The 19,288-nt window shown below is 39.7% G+C and overlaps 1 protein-coding gene across 7 annotated transcripts in view; it reads left to right on the forward strand.

The window, feature by feature from the left end:
* The first annotated feature begins 2,094 nt into the window (after nucleotides 1-2,094).
* Nucleotides 2,095-19,288, forward strand: part of tead1b (TEA domain family member 1b) — a 69,818-nt gene continuing 52,624 nt past the window's right edge. For all 7 annotated transcript variants that reach the window (XM_050066892.1, XM_050066971.1, XM_050067047.1 and 4 more), the window contains exons 1-2: nucleotides 2,095-2,269; nucleotides 2,746-2,887. The gene's annotated coding sequence lies outside the window, so the exon portion shown is untranslated. The remainder of the gene's footprint in view (nucleotides 2,270-2,745; nucleotides 2,888-19,288) is intronic.

The raw sequence follows: 19,288 nt of genomic DNA on the forward strand, positions 1-19,288 counted from the left end.
TATACACTGTACAATCAATCAATGTACAAATTCCCCCCTAAATATCTTTCTTTTATTAGAAAAAAAATGCTGATTGTCCCATCACATTGGTGCACTTTGGTTGACCGACGAAATGGTCAAGTGTTGTATTATGTTACTGTGATAATTTTGTTGCATGCTGCCAAGGAGGTCATGTTTTCTGTCCTGTTTGTGAAGTTCATATGAATATTCTACATACCACAAACTAATTACATGCGTTTGTATATGAATTTATCACCTCATATTCATTTAACATGTGAAAAGTTGCTTTTTTGTTAAAATAGTTTGCAGGATATCCAAAAATCCAGTGGTGGAAGAAGTATTCAAATAATTTACTTGAAAAATACAAAAGCATTAGCAATAAAGTGTACCTGATGTATCAAAAACAAAAGTACTTATAACGCAGAGTGGCTACTGTTAATGTTATACTATTATAACTTTGGATCATTATTATTGATGTATTCATATAATAAGCTTTAATGTTCTTGTCAGTCAAGGTGGAGCTAATTTTAATTACTTCATATACTTTTGGTGTTTAATCTGTAACTATGGATCATATTTTATAAACTAATTTTGTATGTAAATCCTTAATTTGAAATGTAACTGCAGCTCTTGATTATATTCAGTGAAATGAGGCAACTGTTGTTTTTGTGATTATGATGATTATGATTATGATGATGATTGTAATTGTTATTTATTTTATGTGTGTGTGTGTGTGTGTGTGTGGCAACATAGTAGCCTCCCATACTTTAACCATTGGTATTTTTATTTTTATTTTTGATGCTGATACTTTGGTATTTTTACTCAAGTAAGAGTTTGACTGCTGGAATTTAACTTGTGTATTTCTGCACTGTAGTACTGATACTTTCACTCAGGGAATATATCAATATATTTGAGTACTTCTCCCACCACTGATTAAGTTACCCAGCAGTATATACACTGATTTAAACTAGCTCCACATTAACCAGCTGCAACATTAAAATGATGCACACCAGTTAAAATCCAGTAATATAATACACAGGAGTCTAAATGGCCCACTTTGCATACTACTACTACTACTACTACCAATATTACTACTACTACTGCTACTACTACTAATAGACTTCATTTATAAAGCACTTTTTAAAACAAATTTACAAAATGGATGATCCCAGATTTAAAACAATGTAGGATTCAAGCAAAAAAACAAAAACGAACAAACAATAAAATAAAAAATTTCAATAAATGCAAAGAAACAGGAGTCACAGCAATAAAGATAAAAAAACATCATTGAAACAGATAATAAAAGTTGGCAGCTAACTACCTACCTAACTACCCTGCAGATTGCACTGAGGTGTATTAAATCAATCAATAAGAGTTATACAAAAATAAAAGAATATAGTAACCAGTGACAATGCAATATGATAATGATTATATAATCAAATAAGACATGTTGAGCTTCTTTTTTTTACTCCTGCAATTTTTACATCTTTTTTATTTTATTCCTGTATATCTCTCTTGTATATTTTAAATTTTGCTACTACTTATTTTTGTATATTGTTTATATTTCTAGATTCTCATATGTTTTATTTTGATCTGTTTTTGTCTTCTCGCATTTTACTTTTTTAAAATATTTTTTATTTGTATTTTTTTTATTTTTCTATCTATCTAGACATCTAGACATATCTCAGATTGTGAGTACTTTAAGTATATTTTAATGTCGATGATTTCAGTTGTAACTGAGTATTTCTACGCCACAGAGTTGCTACTTTTACTTTTAATAGTTTAAATATATGTTAATGTTGATAATTTCAGTTGTAACTACAGCGTAGTGTTGCTACTTTGACTCAGTGTAAAGATGTGAACACCTCCTCCACCCCTGTCAGAGAGGGACTTTGTTCTGCACTGATAAGTGTGTTCGGATCGATGCTGTAAAATCTGAGCTCGGCGGTGTCCCTGAAGGCGTCAGTTCTCGGGATGTTTTGTACCCTCCCTGTCCCTCCTGCTGCTGCCCGCTGCCCAGGCTGGCTGCTGGGCTCGGGATGACGCCACCTCTCGCTCCGCCCCGGCGCAAACTCGCTCTTTGCGTTCATTTCATTCCTCTTCTCATTCCGAGCATTCTTCGCATCTCTGTCAGTGCGCGAAGCGATTCACCTACACCTTCCTGGCTGGCCCAGAAACACCAGAATAACTTGACATAGTGAAAAAAAATACCCCGTAACATCCCATTACTCAGAAAAGGGACATTTGTATATGAGATATCAATAACGAGGTAAGTTTCAATGGTAGTTGCAGGTATCCAAACTGGTTGTAGACTTCTGCTCGTGGAGGTTTTAGTTGACGTCTTTGGGAAATATTGGACTATTTATTTAAGGAAAAAAAATGTCGGCTTATTTTAGGTGTTTACTCTTTCTCCCATGTCGTGAAGTAACGTTAGGTCGACTGTTTCCATCGCTCAGATACATGGCCGATTCCGGTCGCTGTTTGCAACAGGGTGCTCACTTTGAACACTCACTGTTGTAGCTTTGACATAGCAGCGAAAATCTTTGACATTTTTCACATTTTTTGTGAAGAAGCCCGACCATACGCCCCTATAAAGAGCCTCACAGGCCGGCTGCTCCCGTGTCGGAGCCCCACAAAGTCCCAGCGGCATCGGGATGAAGTAAAAAAAAAAATACACGGCACGAATAACGAATTTTTTGGACAAGATGACGATTGAAAACGTTGCTGTTCTCCTCTCCTCCGTAGTTGGCTCAGCCGGGAGTTGTTGGGAGATTTCACCGGAGCATTTACGGACCACCTCGGAGGAGAAGAAGAAGAAAGCACGGTGGAGAGACTTGTTGCTTCAACACGCTGCTTTTGCTTTTTTAAATCGCCGTCGAAGTTTTGTGTAAGTACATGTTTTAATGTTTGTTTGTCAGCGCTCTCGGCACTGTGTATGTATGTGTGTGTATGTATGTGTGTGTGTGTGTGTGTGTGTGTGTGTGTGTGTGTGTGTGTGTGTGTGTGTGTGCTCCATGTTGTTACTGTAACTCTAAACGGAACCCAGTGAACTGGAGGGAAAGGTTAGCTTAAACTCCTTGTATTGTTTGCTGCATTAAAGCTCCTGTCTGAGCAACTTACACCCCAAAACTTACACTTTAAAGAAAACAATGGTGTATATTGCTTTATTAAACATGTGTTTGCATCACTTTAGTGCTTTAAAATCATATAAAAATAGCTAAAGTCTGATTGAAGGTGGAAATGTAGCATTAATTTGTGTTTGTGCAGCTTTTATTTGAGGTTTCCTTCATTGTTTCCCTTTTCCTTCCTCCACTTTGGGAAGTGCCTGCTCAGCTAAAACTCCCTCCAACTGTATGCCCAGCTGTGTGTCACTAAATTTCACTCCTGACAATGATTTCATAACTTTTTTTGAGGACTCTGGGAAAATTACACAGGCTGTTATGCAAAGGCAAAGGGAGGGATGAGAGTAAGTCCCAAAGCTTTCATTAGCAACAGTAAAGTTGGCTTAAAAAGTGGGTGTACACCCTGTTGCACCAAACACTGAAGGATCTAGTCTTTGTGCCAGACTTTTTGGTTAGTCTCCACTTGTTTTTTTTTTTTTTTGTACCCCTGACACCTCACTGGATATTTGCTGCTTTGAACAAACAGCCTGGTCAGGTCATCAGGCCACAGTTTACACATCTCAGATATGCTGCTGTGATTCAATCAAGGTGTCTCGTTAATTTAGCTGTGAGTTATGAAATCCATTTTCCTGTGCGCTCTACACTTGTGCCATTTGTAAGTCAGCTGTAGTCACACACATCTTGACATCTCATGGCTTCACTTGTGTTCAGGAAAATAACACCTCTCTTAAAAACAAGATTGTGAAACTTAGTGTTTTGTGTTATTGCAAGCGTAGCAGACGAAGTGACACAACTGAGCACAAGCTTGAACAAAATCCATTTTCCATCCCTACTACTACTACTGCTGCTACTACAAGTTTTTGGCTACAGCACCTACAGTCTCCCACCCCTTTTTGTTTTTAATGTGTAAGCAGCTGGTTATGGCAAGTGCACACGTTCTCTGCTTTTATAGTGTAAAACGTGCTTTTTCTTACAGTTAACTGCTGCTTATGAGACAGAAAAAGACAAGAAAAAGACAACGTTTTTATATTTAATTAACGTGAAAGGGCTCTTATCATTTCCAGGAAACAGTCTGAGTTGCAGTCAGGCGTAACCCCAGACATGTCACAGTGTAAATCTGCTGGCTTGGGAAAAGAAAAAAAAAATTAGGGGTAGAAATAGATGCTTTGTTTTCAGCTTATGCAACCAGTGGACCTGTTGGACGAAAGCCTGCATAACATTTGTGCAAGAATAGGATGTTGTCTTTGTTTGACTGTATGAGACTTTACCTTTGGAACCAGGAGTTTCTTAACTCCCTCTGCTTTTTGATGCCGCACATTAAGCATCATATGTAATTTGTTAAAGAGAATTCGACATAGATATGTTAGCAGCTATGATGAAACTGAGCCTGTGTGTTTGTGTGTATTAAAATAAGGCTATACTTTTAAATAATTTGGAATCAGTCATGGCAAAAAAATCCCAGCCCTTTGCACTGACTTGTATTTATTTTTTAATGACATGCACAAGCGAAATTTAAGCAGACACAGACTGTGGATGTATTGCATCATAGGCTACACAGACGATAACTTTACTACAGTGTTGGTTCAGGTTTTGCTGCCTTGGTGAGCTCTGTGTGGACACAATAATGTGCTAATGTGAAGCACAGATTGAACTGTGTTACTAACTGGAGCAGGATATTGTTTGAGGGTTGCTGACTTTAAGAAAACCATATTTTGGCCAAACATTTATCGCACGTCTTTGCTCATTTTATGCTTTGCAAGAAAGCATGGCAAATATCAGTGCATGCTTGTGTTTGTCTCGTGAGCCTGGCATCATGTGTGCAGTCACATTAGTCTACTTACTGTATACATTTTCATGTATTTGAAATTATTTAAAGCTCTTATTTCAGTGCAGGCTTTGCATACACTGACAGAACACGGCTATTATGACACCAGGGAATATACTTAGTGTTGTAAATAAACACTGATACTGCCAGTGAGGCTAAATCTATGAATGACACCGAAGAGACGATCCAAACTGTCCCTTTAGCCCCTGAAATTGTCATTAGCTTAATTTTTTAGAATAACCACCAATGGTTCCTGGCTGTCTTTAATTATAGCACATTAGGAGGTACAGTCTGTGTGTGAGCGTCATAACTCACTGCAGAGGAGAAGCACCTGTGTCGTCCGTGCCCTATGCAACAGGTGCCTTAGAGCAGTGATGTATTCATACTCTCAGGATGGAGTCTCGTTAGAAAATAGCATTTTAATTCCACTTGTAGTAGTTTAAGAATTATTATTTTTACTGGACTTTGGATGGCTACATGCAAATATACATTTTATACAAAAGTGTGATAATTGAAATGGTAACTGCCGTCAGGTTATCAATTAATTTGACACACTCTAATGTGAAGCAGTCTTATTTCTTATTTAGCAGGTGTTTTTGTGCACAGATGAGACATCTTTATTTCCCTGTCTTCAATTTTGGTTTGTCGGTTGCACCTTTGTCAACACTTAAATTAGTTGTTATGTTTTTGATGAGATGTTTTCACGTCTCAAATTACATTTGTTACTGTCGACGGTTAAAAGCTTTTGTAGTTCTCAGCTTTTGCATTGTTTTTTGGGCTGCACTCTTTACCATTCGGGTATGAACGGGATATTGATTTTAGAAATAAAGCCCTCACCCGACTGAAAATACAAACGTACGTGCAACAAGGCATGTTTTCTATTTGTAGTGAGGGGCCTGTGAAATTCCTCATGGGAATGTGAGCGCATTATGTGTCCCATGTTTTAATTGAAATGATAATACACGATATATTTATTTTTTTTGTTATGAAAATTCCAGGCTAGAAAAAAAAGATCTGTGATCTGTAATTGAAGCTGGACACAGAGTCATTAATTGTGTAATTAGATGTGATGTGTGGCAGGGATAGAATCACATCAAAACATCAGTGTTCTCTGCGGTCAAAGCACGCTTTAAAAAGAGGACACTCCTGCAGGCTTCCAGACCGTGTGTGCCCTGAGGTAAACCCTGGTCTAGAAAGGGAATTTTAGAGTATGCGCTGCTGCTCAGCAGTTTGAGCAGGGCCCACTGAGGCCAGCGGAGAGTGCCACCAAAAAGGAAAAGCTGGCTCAAAGCCACTGACGTCATCTTAGTAAATCTGCTTCAGTACTGCAGCCATAAAATGACTGCCAGCTACCGAATGCACTTTGGCCCTGTCAACCACCTTAGTAAGTGCAACACAGTTTTTTTTCCTCTTTGTGCATACTTATGGAAGACAGGCTGTATTTTCGTCTGCTCCCGTTTTTGCTCAAGTTATAGCAGTGCCCGTTCATTCAAAAGGAACAAGTCATGTTTGAGCCTCTCTAGTTCTACATAAAGCACCGAATGATTAAACTTCTCTGACCCTTTTGAAGGCTTACCACTTTAATATTACAGCCTTGTAATTTCTACCATATGGCAATCAAAGTCGTTCTTGGAAAACAGCATTTAGACAGCGTAATGTCTTAACCACTCATAACTGACATGTAGCTCCTCAGAAGTTATTAAGAAGCCGGGATGTGTATTTTTCTACCTATTCCTCTTTGGAATAAAAAGACAAATAAATGAGCTGCCTCATGATCACACACAGATGAAAAAAAAGCAATATGTACTCCATGAATCATTAGATGAGTCAGTTTCTGAAACCACTATAAACATTTTGAGTTCTTAACCACAATGAAAGCAGGAAATCTCAGCTTCAACAACTTCCTTTCTCAGTGCTGGCCATGGTGGTGTTCAGCTTTCCACTAGTGAAAGGAAACCCATGGAACAAAGACACACAGTCACTTCATTTACTGAAACTGTGTATAATTTGTGGCTTGTATTCAAATGTGGGTTATTCAGTCTCTCTGGCACAGTGTTCCCCAGTCGTTGCTTGTAATAAATTTCCACAAGACCTTTCATCAATGGTCGCTGTATTGTTATCATGGCTGACACAGATCAGGCAGGCTCTCTCTCTGCCCTGAAGGTGCCCTGGATTCAGTGGAGGCACAGATAGACTGGAGGGTAAGCTCCCAACATTAATATGCAGGCTGTGCCCGGTAAATTAGTTTGGAATCCGAGCCGGGACACAGCGATGGAGAGCTGCATTGTCCAAACTTTTCTGTCTCTGTTTAGTCTGTTTAATGGACCCAAATAGACATTTTCAACAAGGAGTCTTGTTGGTTTGTAATTACATCATCAACAAAGGTTAGCTGTGTTGACAACAAACAATACATCTTCATTATCCCATGTTTTTTTTAAATAATTTGTTTAGTCAAATTAATAGATAAGCTGCTGATATTGTATATTTTGTCAAAAAGCATGAACAAAACTAAAGGTGTGCCAATCCATCTCTCATATTTCCTTTTTCTCACCAAAATAAGCATGTGTATGCGGGTTTTGTAAACGCAGGAAAACCTGTTTAAATTGGCAATAGACTGCTTTGCCATTGCCAGGAGACCAGACAGGTGTACGCGGATCTGCGGCAGATGAGTATGCTTTTTTTTTTTTTTTTTGGAAGTGTCACGTTCGACATCATGGCTGTCGTAAGCAGTAGAAAGCAGCATGAAGGCCAGTGTAAATGCCACGACGGTTACTTTTTTTTTATATCAGTGACTTTATTCACTCTCTCTCAATCTTGGTGCAGACTTAATTTTGAACGATATTCGAGTGCTGCTTGAACGGAGAAGGATGGTGTTTTTGTGGTGGCACGTTATTGTATCGCATCGGCAAAGGGGCTAAAATTAGCACGCCCACCTGGGTGTTGTATTTCCATCTCTGCTGATTGGTGCTGGAGCCAATAAATATCCATGACTACCCTAGAGTCATTTATACCAGAAGTGAATGCCAATTGTTACCTTTCTCATTAAATACAAAAGCCAGACGTGAGTGTTTTTTTTTTGTGTGTGTGCAGTGGGATCGAGTCTATATTTCGCGACTTCCTGTCTGTGGCCCTCAGTCTATTTTTTCCTATTAAAGATGTAAATCACCAGGTCACAAATATATATTTTAATTTTCTAAAAAGTCTAAATAATTTTCTAGAACAGCTGGGCACTGTAGTTTTTAGCAGAAGTTCCTTCAACAGGAGTAAGTGAAATATTTGTTGGGGACTATTTTCAGCTGCGGATTGATACACACTTGGTGCTTTCGTGAATACGTAAGACTGAGTCAAAACTACAGTGCCCACGTTCAATGTCATAAAAGGAACATATCATCCAGCGATGTGACCCATTCATGCGTTTTTACCAGTTTTAGCACAATAATAGAGTTTTATGGCACAGCAGGATAAGCAGTGATGTTGATAGGTTTTCAGTGTAGTGAGCCCCGGGAACCCGCAGCTGGTCACTTGAGAGGTTTCCAGTAAAATTTGTGTTTTTGACAAATTGTAGTTTTAAACTCATTTGTTGTTATATGGTTCTAATAGCGGTCGTATTCAAGCGTGTTGAAAATGTACCGGAAAATAAAAAAATAACTTTAAGCACCTTTGTAAAACCATAGGCTGTATATGTATCTTTACATTAAGTCTTCTTTGTACAAACCATCATACAAATGTCACATCTTGAGCTGAATTCAGAGAGCACCAAAGTCATCCCCCACCGACATTAAAAGAAAAAGGCGGCGCACCAGCTTCAAATTGCAGGAGATGGCGATGGGTGGGTCGACGGCCAGGTATCAGATCTGTGCAGAGCACTGAACTAAAAACACCAACACATCACCGACAGTATGATAATAACATCCAAAACACAAGTTTCACTCTCAGTACTTTCTGTGACATAGGCAATAGTTTCAAAATAAGTAAGGTCATGTGACGCCAGTGTCCTCGATGTAGCTTTATCAAGGAAAATAATTTTTGATTTAGCTTTAGTTTGGTAGAGTGTAGTGTACTGCTGGTGAATGGTGAGTGGTGAAAAGGGTGGCTTAAATACCAGGAAGTCACAGGATTTTGATTTCTTTTTACATAGCTGACCTGATCAAAATTTCTAAGTATTTTGAAACTGTGCATGGCTAAAAAGTTTAAAAGGCAAACAACCCGCACTGATATGGTATACTGTGTGCAGACATTATTCATTTCCATGGTATTTTGTGTTCACAGTCTTCATTTATTAGTGACATTTCCCTTGGTTATTCTGTTTATACTTGTGAAAAGTTTTAATAGGCCCTTTAGTGAGATTTATAAAGTTTATTATGTACCATAACTTAGTCTCAACTGTCTACACTAACATTTAAGGTCAAACAATTTTGTTTAGTCTGTGCTTCAGGTACAAATAAACAGATGAATGGCCAAAAAAAGTTCAACTTCCTAGAGCTAGGCAATATGTTGTTTTAGCATCAAATGAACCTGTTGACTATTATATCTCAGAATATATTCATTCCCAAAATACAGTCACACTATATGTAATTGGGAAGTAATAATTAAAAAAACTACAATCATTTGAATCACAGTTGATTTTGGCAGTTTCAGCTGTCTGCGTAGCACCTCTTAGGAGGCTGTTTTATGACTGATGAGTCCAGTGTGAGAAAAATAAAGGAGAGAAAAAAGATGGATGCTAAGAGACAGAAAAGACAGAAGTATACGAGGGGATAAATGATGGCTACAGAAGAAGAAGAAAAGAGATGAAAGTCGGTGTGAATTGGCAGAGCCAAATGCAAATGGTGGCCTTCATGCTCATCACTGTGATTTGTTTTTTCATGCCCATCCGCACGCGTCCTGAATGAGCCAGCGGCCAGCTCTCGGCCTGCTCTGCTCTCATAACTGTCAGGAGATCCTTTATCTGACGGACCTTTATTTACAGCTTTAATTTCCTGAGCTTTATGTGTTCCGCTCGCACTCCACACCACGGTGACATGGGCGTATGCTGTCTGGAATGCACTGCAAATTTTTGATAGGCAAATGTCTTCTGAGCTTTCATTACATTTCATGTTTGAATGGTGAATTGTGTTTTTTTCTATTTTGGCAGGACGAGGATGTATCCTCAGAAGGAGAAATTTTTGTGTCTTCGAATTACAGTCAATCTTCCCTCTGTTGTTCAGAGTGAAAGACCTTTAGCCGACATATCTGATGTTGTCCAGGTCATGTTGTTGCTACCTGTTTCTCAGTCTGCGGCAGGTAGAGAGGGCTGCTTTGACAGAACCTGTAAATCAATCCTATTCTCTGGCAAACAAAGATTGATCCCACAGTGGCCTGATGGTTGTTGGGCGGTGGGATCCAGGCCTCAGATTTGAGTGGGATGATATCAGACAGATTCACGGCATCTCAGCCTGCAGGTTCAAAGAGGCATGAAATAAACACTAGGCCATTGCCAATAACAGAGGCGGCATAAGTAAGCTTTCTAGCCTCTCCAGTGGACCTGCGGAAATTGGTATTGAAAACCTTGTTTATTCATTCATCTGTACTCCAAACCTGTAGATTTATTCATGAAACCTAAAGGAAAAATCCAATACAGAATCAATAGTTTTGTCCTGACATTCTTGTGTAGTTTGGTGACATACTGTAGTCCGTTGAAGACGTTTCCGACATGTTTGTGGTAATTAAAAATTTCCAAGCCATACACCCCTTTATATTTTCTTAAATGAAATTGCAGCAGGTTAAGTGTGTGCTCCAGTTTTTTTTAATTAAAGTCCAGGGCTCACATTCACCTGTTTAGTTGATTTTTATTTATTTGAACACTGGCTGCATGCCTCAACTTAACCTTGTGTGGTAAAGCTCTCTAAATAAATTCAAAGGGTATTTCCATAGATTTTTGATTAATTTTATTTTGCCCTGTAACAGCATCTCAAGGTCCTCAAAGACCTGCTGTCAAAGACTTCATTCCACAAACATGCTTCTCCTGAGGTAATTAATTTGTTCAAAATCTAAATGGAATTTCAGTCATTGCAAATGTTCATAGTTCGTTACTTGTATTTCAAAATGGAATATTTTTAATAATTATGCAAAGGCCGGGATATGTCTTTACAACAAGCTGAAAATGTTGAGTTTTGAAATCACATGGTAATTATAGTTTTACACACTGTGGCCTTAACTACTGTGGGCCATTATGGGGTGCACAAAAGTCATTCACAGAATCATTATTGCACCCTCTGAGATAACGGCACAAAAGCTCCACATGGAAAATTACATTTGAGACCTCTCATCTGCTATTTCATTACCTTGCTCTGTCTGATGGGTGAAATGGGTTCTCTTAATTTAAGGAGCTGGATTCCAGCTTGGTGAGTGGTTTATGTAATCTCACGGTAAGTGTAATTTCCCATAATGCCATGTCACAGCTACTACTCTGCTTAGCTACTACATTCACTTATTGCATCGCAGGCCATCTCCATCCTTCATCTCACAAATAAGACCATTTCTATGGTGTTCACCCTGCAAAGACAGAAGTATGCAATTATCTGTAAGCCACAAGTGTTTCTATGGATGACATTCATACTTTCTTTTGACGGACGTAATTAGTCCGCAGATTCTGAGGCACTAAGAGACCGTCTGCATTGACAACCCCGCCACGTTAGATACATGTTGCACACGGCAAAAGCATCCAATTGATGTCACGGGATGCTAAGAAACAAATCCTTTTTTGAGGATGGGGATGACATTTATCCTGTGTTATTTCACTGTCTGTACGGGGACAAGTCAACAAACCCCATCCTCATTTGACATGAGAAGATAAAGACAACAGGGTTACCAGTTTAATACATCAGTCTGTTGATGTTCTGTTTACTGGTATGTAAAAGAAAAAGTATGCACTCACCATTTTCTCTGCACACATAAATAACCCTACCCCACATCCTTTTCCTCCCTCACTGCAAACACTCATTTCCTCCTCCACATCCCACATTATATTGGTAATAATTTGACATTTTATAAACAACATTGTAGTTTCGATAGCGCAGCATCGAGGTACAAGAGTTGAATGAATGAAAAAGGGTGGAATAATAAAATCCAAACAGTAAAATATCTTGAACCCACGTACACTATATAAGAACTGGTTCTAAAGTACAAAGCACAGTGAGTCAGTTAATGTCATAATGAAGGAATAGCATTAATTTGAACATATAATATAAACACATGTAACCTTTCGTAGCAGAAGTTCTCATGTTACCAACAATTTATGATTCCATAAGTTAAATGATTATCAAATGCTTCAATGACTTATTCATGACTACTAAATTGTTGCGCTCATATTTTATTCTTGTTCATATAAACGATTAGTTTGCACATTCTCCAGAAATCTGTTATTCGCGGCCACCAAGCTAAAGTTAAAGTTAGTTTTTACCAAACTGAGGACACTTTGTGATTTTGTTGAAAATGAATTCTCAGTGTTTGAGAAAGGATCAGGATAGTTTGAAAAAAAAAAGGAGCCAGAAACATTATTTGGACATCTTTTGTGGCATTGTGCTGCTTGAATAAAAAAACAGCTACCAGTTTGACCTAAAGGAAAGAGTGGATGTGAGGTGATGTGTGACACACAGCTGGGTTGTTCTTGGACAAAATGTAAAAGTGATAGTTTGAGAACGTCTGTGTGGCTTGCAGGTTAAACTTTTATTACTTCACTTGTGAGTGAAACTTCAGATTTAGCTGTAAAGCTTGAATTTCTTGGGTCTTCAGGCTTGTTGCCCTTTTTACACAAAGATTGTGCTAAAGGGCCGCTACAGGTCCCTTCTTGATGCGACTTTTGCATTTTTACTCAGAACCAAACAATGGTGGCATCATGCAGCTCCAGCGTGTGAACTCAAACAGTATATCCCCTTTTCCATACACAAAAACCCACTAACACCTGCTAACATCTGGCTTAATAATGCAGTGGCAAAGGTTTTAATTGGCATTCACACCTGGGTCAAATGACTCCGTAGTAGTCACAGGTATTTATCGCCTACACCTCTGATTGGTATTGATGGGAACTCAACACCTGGGTGAACGTACTAATTTTGGCTACTTGACTGACGAGATGCAATGAGGTGCCACCACAAAATATTGTCCATCTACACCCAAGTAGCACTCAAACATTGATCCAAATTTATCTGCACCGAGTTTGAAAGGGACTGATTAAGTAAGAGATATAAAAAAAAAGACGTAATCACAGTTTTCACTGGACTCTATGCTCCTCTCTACTGTTTACCGACCTAACCTGGCCATGACTTTGAACGTGACACACCAAAAAAAAAAAAACACACACTGAAAGGCTTATTGGTCTGCTCCTGAGCTATGTACGCAGCGCTGATCTACTGGCAATGGGAAAGGAGTCTGTAGCCTTTTTTTAGTGGGTTTACAGAGGTTAAAAAAAAACAGCTAACACGTGTTACTTTTGGTGCAAAAGGGAGGAATAAGCTGGCATCCCGGAAGCAAAAAAGGTGTGACAACATTGTCAGCCTCTATTGTGACATATGACATGTGTCGGCAGCGCTTAATAAACCATAACAATGGCATAACATGGCAATAACCATCCTTTACCGTTCGCAGATGATCTCGTTCTCTTCTCGGAGGGTAAGGAGCTTCCGTATCCCATAGTAATTACAATTTGCGGACATGTTTTGCGATGTTCTTATTCTTTGAGTTAGCTGCTCGCTGCTGCTAGCTGCTTTCAAAAACCTCCTGGCGGGAGTTCACACACACAAGACGTCATCAAATGTTACACCTGTCCCGTCCATGGTCCTGTCCTGCTGCCTGTCCCTTTTACACTGACATTGATTCGGTGTTGTACTGCCCCCGCTATTGGCTTGAAGACAAGACAACTCTGTCCCCCCATTCAGCGATTTTGCCGTTTATAAAGAATGGCGAGGCAGAAAAATGGAGCAAAATTCCCACATTGAACAGGCACTTTAAAAGGGAAACTGATACCCCATCAGGTACATTTGAAATTATATGACGAAGCGCAGTTGTTGCTTTGGAGAGAGTGACGTGGAAGTTGAAAGTCATTTTATCCAGTGTTGTCAGGTTTGTTGTTTGTGCTGGTTGACTTGTTTTATTTTCCCTCAGATGATAATCAGCATCCTGAAGACACATTTGATCTCATGTTAGAGAAAAGCCCTCAGGAGAAACATTGTTTATCAGGTCATTTTTGTAAAAGAGAAGTATTAATGTTTATCTGTTGCATGTTGAGTGATTTGGGACACGCTCAGTGATCTAGCTACTTCAAGATTCTTGACATTTTACTTGCCTCGTTAGACGCTCTCTGAAACAGATTTTGGTTTAGGCACAATGGTTATATTGAGGTGTTGCACAGCCTTTGTAGCTCCAGCATTTATTGATAGGAGAGCTGGTGCAGTTTTATACAATAAAATGGAGAACCAGTGCTCATAGAAAATAAATGCTATTTTTGAACGAGCTTAAGAAGGATACACATAATGTTTGCCAACTTTGGGATAAAAGTAGACTTATAGTTTTGAAGTTGTGGAAATGAGTTTGTGCTCAAGGATATTTTAGTAGAATAGACATTATAAAGCTTTATTGAAACATGCTGGCAGCAACCCTGGAGAAAGAAATGTCAGTGCAATGTGCACAGCATTTTGAACAGTGCTTTAGCTGTTACAAGTATCAATGTAATTTAATGTTTGGACTTGATGATGATAGAAACAAATATTTTCTTCAGAGCCCCATCTTGCTGTGAAAATGTAAGCTGGAAGTGATTATACGAGTGCAGTTCATCATTTGGTTGGGATGAGAGGAGCACATCTAGAAAGAGTCCCAGCCTGTTAGTGGTTGAAATGGGAATTTTTTTCCCCTCCCTCATCAGTTTGTGAGTTAGTTCTGCTGTGTCAGCAGTCGGCACACAAAAACGGAATTCAGTAAAAGCTCTCTCCGCTCTCTGGGAGTTTTTTTTTCCCCCAACAGCTTGCTCCCATCCCCCCTTTCCCCCTCATGAACTGACATGCTGGAAGAAACATATGCTACTATTCCCACTTCCTGACAGCTTGTGCTGCTTGAATAGGATCCTGCTCAGGGAGGAAGCAGTTGTCTGGAAAGAAGGGAGAGATTGAGAAAAGAGAGAGACCTCAGTGAATTGTTAGTACAGGAAGTAATACATAAAAGTATTTTGGATCTTGAATTAAGGCAGTAACAGTTTGACAGCTGACACAAACTCTGAGATTTCTTGAAATATTGAAAGTCCAATCTGTTTCTGTTTGTCTTGAGCTCGACTGCAGATAAAGTCGCTCTACTCACAGTCGGCATGTTACTGAATGTTAGCGTGACTTTGATTTGCATGTAAAAATGCAAAATGGAGGACAATGTCACTTGATTTTACACCAGATGTGTGTTAAGCTCACACATCCCATCACACACTGTGCATGCTGGAGTCGTTCAGCCACAGTGTTGTTGTGCACTCAGAAACATTTGACAGTGCTCACAGCCCAATTACGATCCAGATCGCTAGGGAAGGGGAAACAGAATAAAACTAGAGACCATCTTGTGATGAGATCACGAAACGGCAATCCACAACTTAAAACGAATGTGAGCCAGGGGCGTAAAGTGGGGTGGCCAATGCCCCCTTCCCTACTTCCTTTACTTCTGGCCCCCTTGCTCAGACCACACCCATCTTCGAACTCTGCCTTCATTTTGATCTCAATGACACCTGTAAAGTTTCATGCCTGCACCTTGCACAGTTTTGAGGCTATTGCAATGACAAAATCTGTCCACAGACAGATAGATATATAAAAATAAAAAACATGGGGCAAAATACTCACAACGGCTTCTGTGGTAGTTCCCTCTACAGTAGGTGTCTCATGCCATAATGACACACACTGACTCACAAATTGAAAACGATGCCAGCCATTGCAGCGCTGTTGCAGCTGGTAATCATTTACTTGACATTTATTGACAAGGAATTTAGAAATTTACATACACAAATAAAGAGGCATACTACGAAGGGAAAAGAAAGGGCCAGTGGGTGCTGTTTAAATCAAAACAACAAATATAACCAAAAAAGGACTATTTACAATAAGAGCGACTACTAACTTTGTCTAAAGCAAACCAAAGGAGAGCTGAAACTTCACCATGTGACCTTACAAAACACAGTGGAAACGTGGAAACAGCACCCCTGTACCTAGTGTTTCCAACCATGGGAATATTAATGGTGTGTGTGATCAGTGCTTCAACAGTGGAAACTATAAATAACCCAGTCTTCAGATAATCAACAAGTGTCTACCTGGTTTGACACAACACAGAGAGACATAGAGGCGGGCTGTTCAAATAAAATCTCAGTCGCAAAGAAAGTCTTTATAACAGGTCCCCTGAATTGTTACTCCTACTGGAGGGCTGGACAGGTGCTGCTCCAATCAGGATCTCCAGATATCCAAGCAGGAAGTGGGATGGGCAGAGCCCTGCTGGAACCAAGCCTGAACAGGGAACACACATCCTACTTGGCATATGCAAAGAAAGCATTAAACACAAGAGAGGGTGCCAACAGCAACTCTAACACCCATATAGAATCATGTACTTACTGTTTCTAAGTGAATATAGATGTGAAACAAAAAATAACACTCCCTGTAGCACAGTGTGAGCGAAGCAGGAGCAGCTACACTAGACAGCTGCACTGGACAATGAAAAACACAGCCTAAATGAGTGTTGAGTATGAAGCCTGTCAGAGACTTCCCTCTTTAGTTTACTCATGGATGTCTTATCCACTTGTTGCTTTGCCTATTCCCTCTGGGAACTTGCCTTTCAGACGACGTGCCGTCATTGTATTCTGTCATGTTTTTGTGTTCAGTCGCTGTGCCCCGGAGCAAGCTTTTTCAAACATTCATTGCCCTGCATGCATTATTTATTTACCAATAATTAAGACAGTTTTGTCTTACATGCTTGGAATTTGCCGGTTTGTTTGCTGTTTCCTTTTTCTTGCATGGACACATTCAAGATGCTCATTTGCATTTGCAAGATAATCTGATGAAAAAACTGGAAAGTCCTCAGAGAAAACTTTTACATTCCTTCTATTTTTTCTAATAACTTTATAGCACTTAATCCCTTGTAAAGTCAAACTTGAGTTTCCGCACATGCATGGCTGCAAAGGCCTGTGTCCCATAAAGAGGGTCTGAGCAGACTCTTTATATGCAGCCCAAAATGTATGACCATGCACAATGACTATGCGGACCATACATGTCAACACAAAACAAATCGACCCATGCGCAGACCCAGTGAACTATAAATAGAACTGTTGGCGTGTCTGCTGTGTCCAGTTTGGGGATTTATCCACCCTCCGAGCCAGCACACCTCTGCCTCTAAAAGTTGTGCAAGTATAAACTCACGATAATGAGTTATATTCTTCTCACGGCACACTCAACACAAAACATTTGAATTAAATTCTGATGTTTCTGTCTTATGTAATTCAACCACCCCAATAAACTCTGTCAAAGTTTCTTAAGTCCCGGGTCGGACTCTGTGGCAGCTTAAGCCATTATGTGCAGAATGCTCTCCATTCATGAGGGCCACACAGTTTATACTGACCGCAACACTGCTGAATCTCATTTTACCACACACACACACACACACGGTTCTCTGGTGCCCAGCATTCATGAAGCTGTAGTGTGTTATAGTCATTTCCAATAAAATGTGGGATATTCTTCTGTTTAATGTTACTGGACATGCAACTCATTGGGCTCCAGATGCTGTCACCGCATAATGATGCAGTCTTTAGTTTATTAGCTGCAGATTCACCCAGGAGCTTGTTGGTCTTGTCAATAGCCACTGGTGAGATGAGACTTTCTCCAGCTGTGTGAGCAGCTTGGTAAGATGCACAAAGGGGGCTGGTTCTTGGATTGAGCCACAGTCTGCAAACGGTACTTTTCTTGTGATGCCTGCAGGTCTCCAGCCTTTTTTTCCCCTTCTTCTTAAAAAAGAAAAAACCTCCTCTGGCTTCTCTGTGTGGCTCGAGTGTCTGACTTGTACTGGGGCTGCACAAACGATTTTTTCATTTTCAGATAATCTGCCCGTTATGTTCCTGTTTAATTGATTAATTGTTTTGCAGATAAAAAAAAACAAAAACAGAACTGGTGAAATATGCTGTGTAATTCCTCAGAGCCTGAGGTGACAGCTTTTCAACCGACCAACATTTCAGAAATGCAAAAGCCATTCAGTTCATCATGTTTGACAAAGAACAACATGAAATTCTCACATTTCAGAAGCATGAAAACAGAATTTTTTGGCTGTTTTGCTTAAAAATATGATTAAAACAATTATTCAATTATCAAAATAGTTGCCAAGTAATCTTCTGTTGATTGATTTGCCAACGCGTTGCACCTGTAGTTTCTGTATGCCGTCATGGTGTGATGGCTGTGGCTGACTGGCGACATGAGCCATAACACTGCCTTTTTCCCTTCATTGTGAACATTGTGTTTTTCTGTCTTACACAATCACAGATTTCCACACATGTACACCTAAGGTCACGATTACAGCTATGGTCTAACCTGTTGGGGAAGTCTTAAATGCTGCTCAGCAACTTTTAGGGTGACAAATCTGATGGGATACTTGTCACAGCTTGTTAAATTACAGAAATCTCAAAGCAACCACACAGGTGAATTGAGGGTGAATTTCACCCGCTCCATGGTTTTTTAAACTGTACAGTGTTTCATGGATTCACCTAGTCTCTCAGGCAGGTGGTGCATTACTCAGAAAATCTTAAAGGTTTACGATGCAGGGTTGTCGGTTTCTTTATGTAAACACCTGCCAGCGAAAGTGAAAGTAAAAGCCAATCCCAGATTCACTCTCGTTTGGCGTTTTGCCTTGCTAGATTTGCATTTTTTCTGCGCTGTGTCTCTTGGATGCCTGCTGCTTATGGCCTGGCACCTGAGGTCTCATTTATAAACATAGCATACGCACAAAACAAGGCCTGAAAGAGACGTACGCCACAAGGTGTGAACAAGGTGTGAACTTTAAATACAGACTTGATGGGAGAAACTTTGACCCATGTGTATGAACATTTTGGAGACGGGAGATTGGTGACAGATGGTGAGGTGGAAGCCTGATTGAAGTGCACACCATTTTTGGCTTTTGTCCATACGTATATTTTAGTATGGACCCTAAGCACTGTTATAAATGAAACCCTGGTCGCTACCTTTTTATAAAGCCCCGCCCTCACCTGAGCGCTGTGGGGGCACACGCCCATAAACATCAATAAGAAGAAACTAAGAAGGCAGAGGACAGATTGTCTGCAGATAAATACACTTCGACACACTTCCAGTGGGTG

This window comes from Epinephelus moara, chromosome 1 (assembly GCF_006386435.1).
Source record: "Epinephelus moara isolate mb chromosome 1, YSFRI_EMoa_1.0, whole genome shotgun sequence".
In the NCBI taxonomy this organism is placed as follows: domain Eukaryota; kingdom Metazoa; phylum Chordata; class Actinopteri; order Perciformes; family Serranidae; genus Epinephelus; species Epinephelus moara.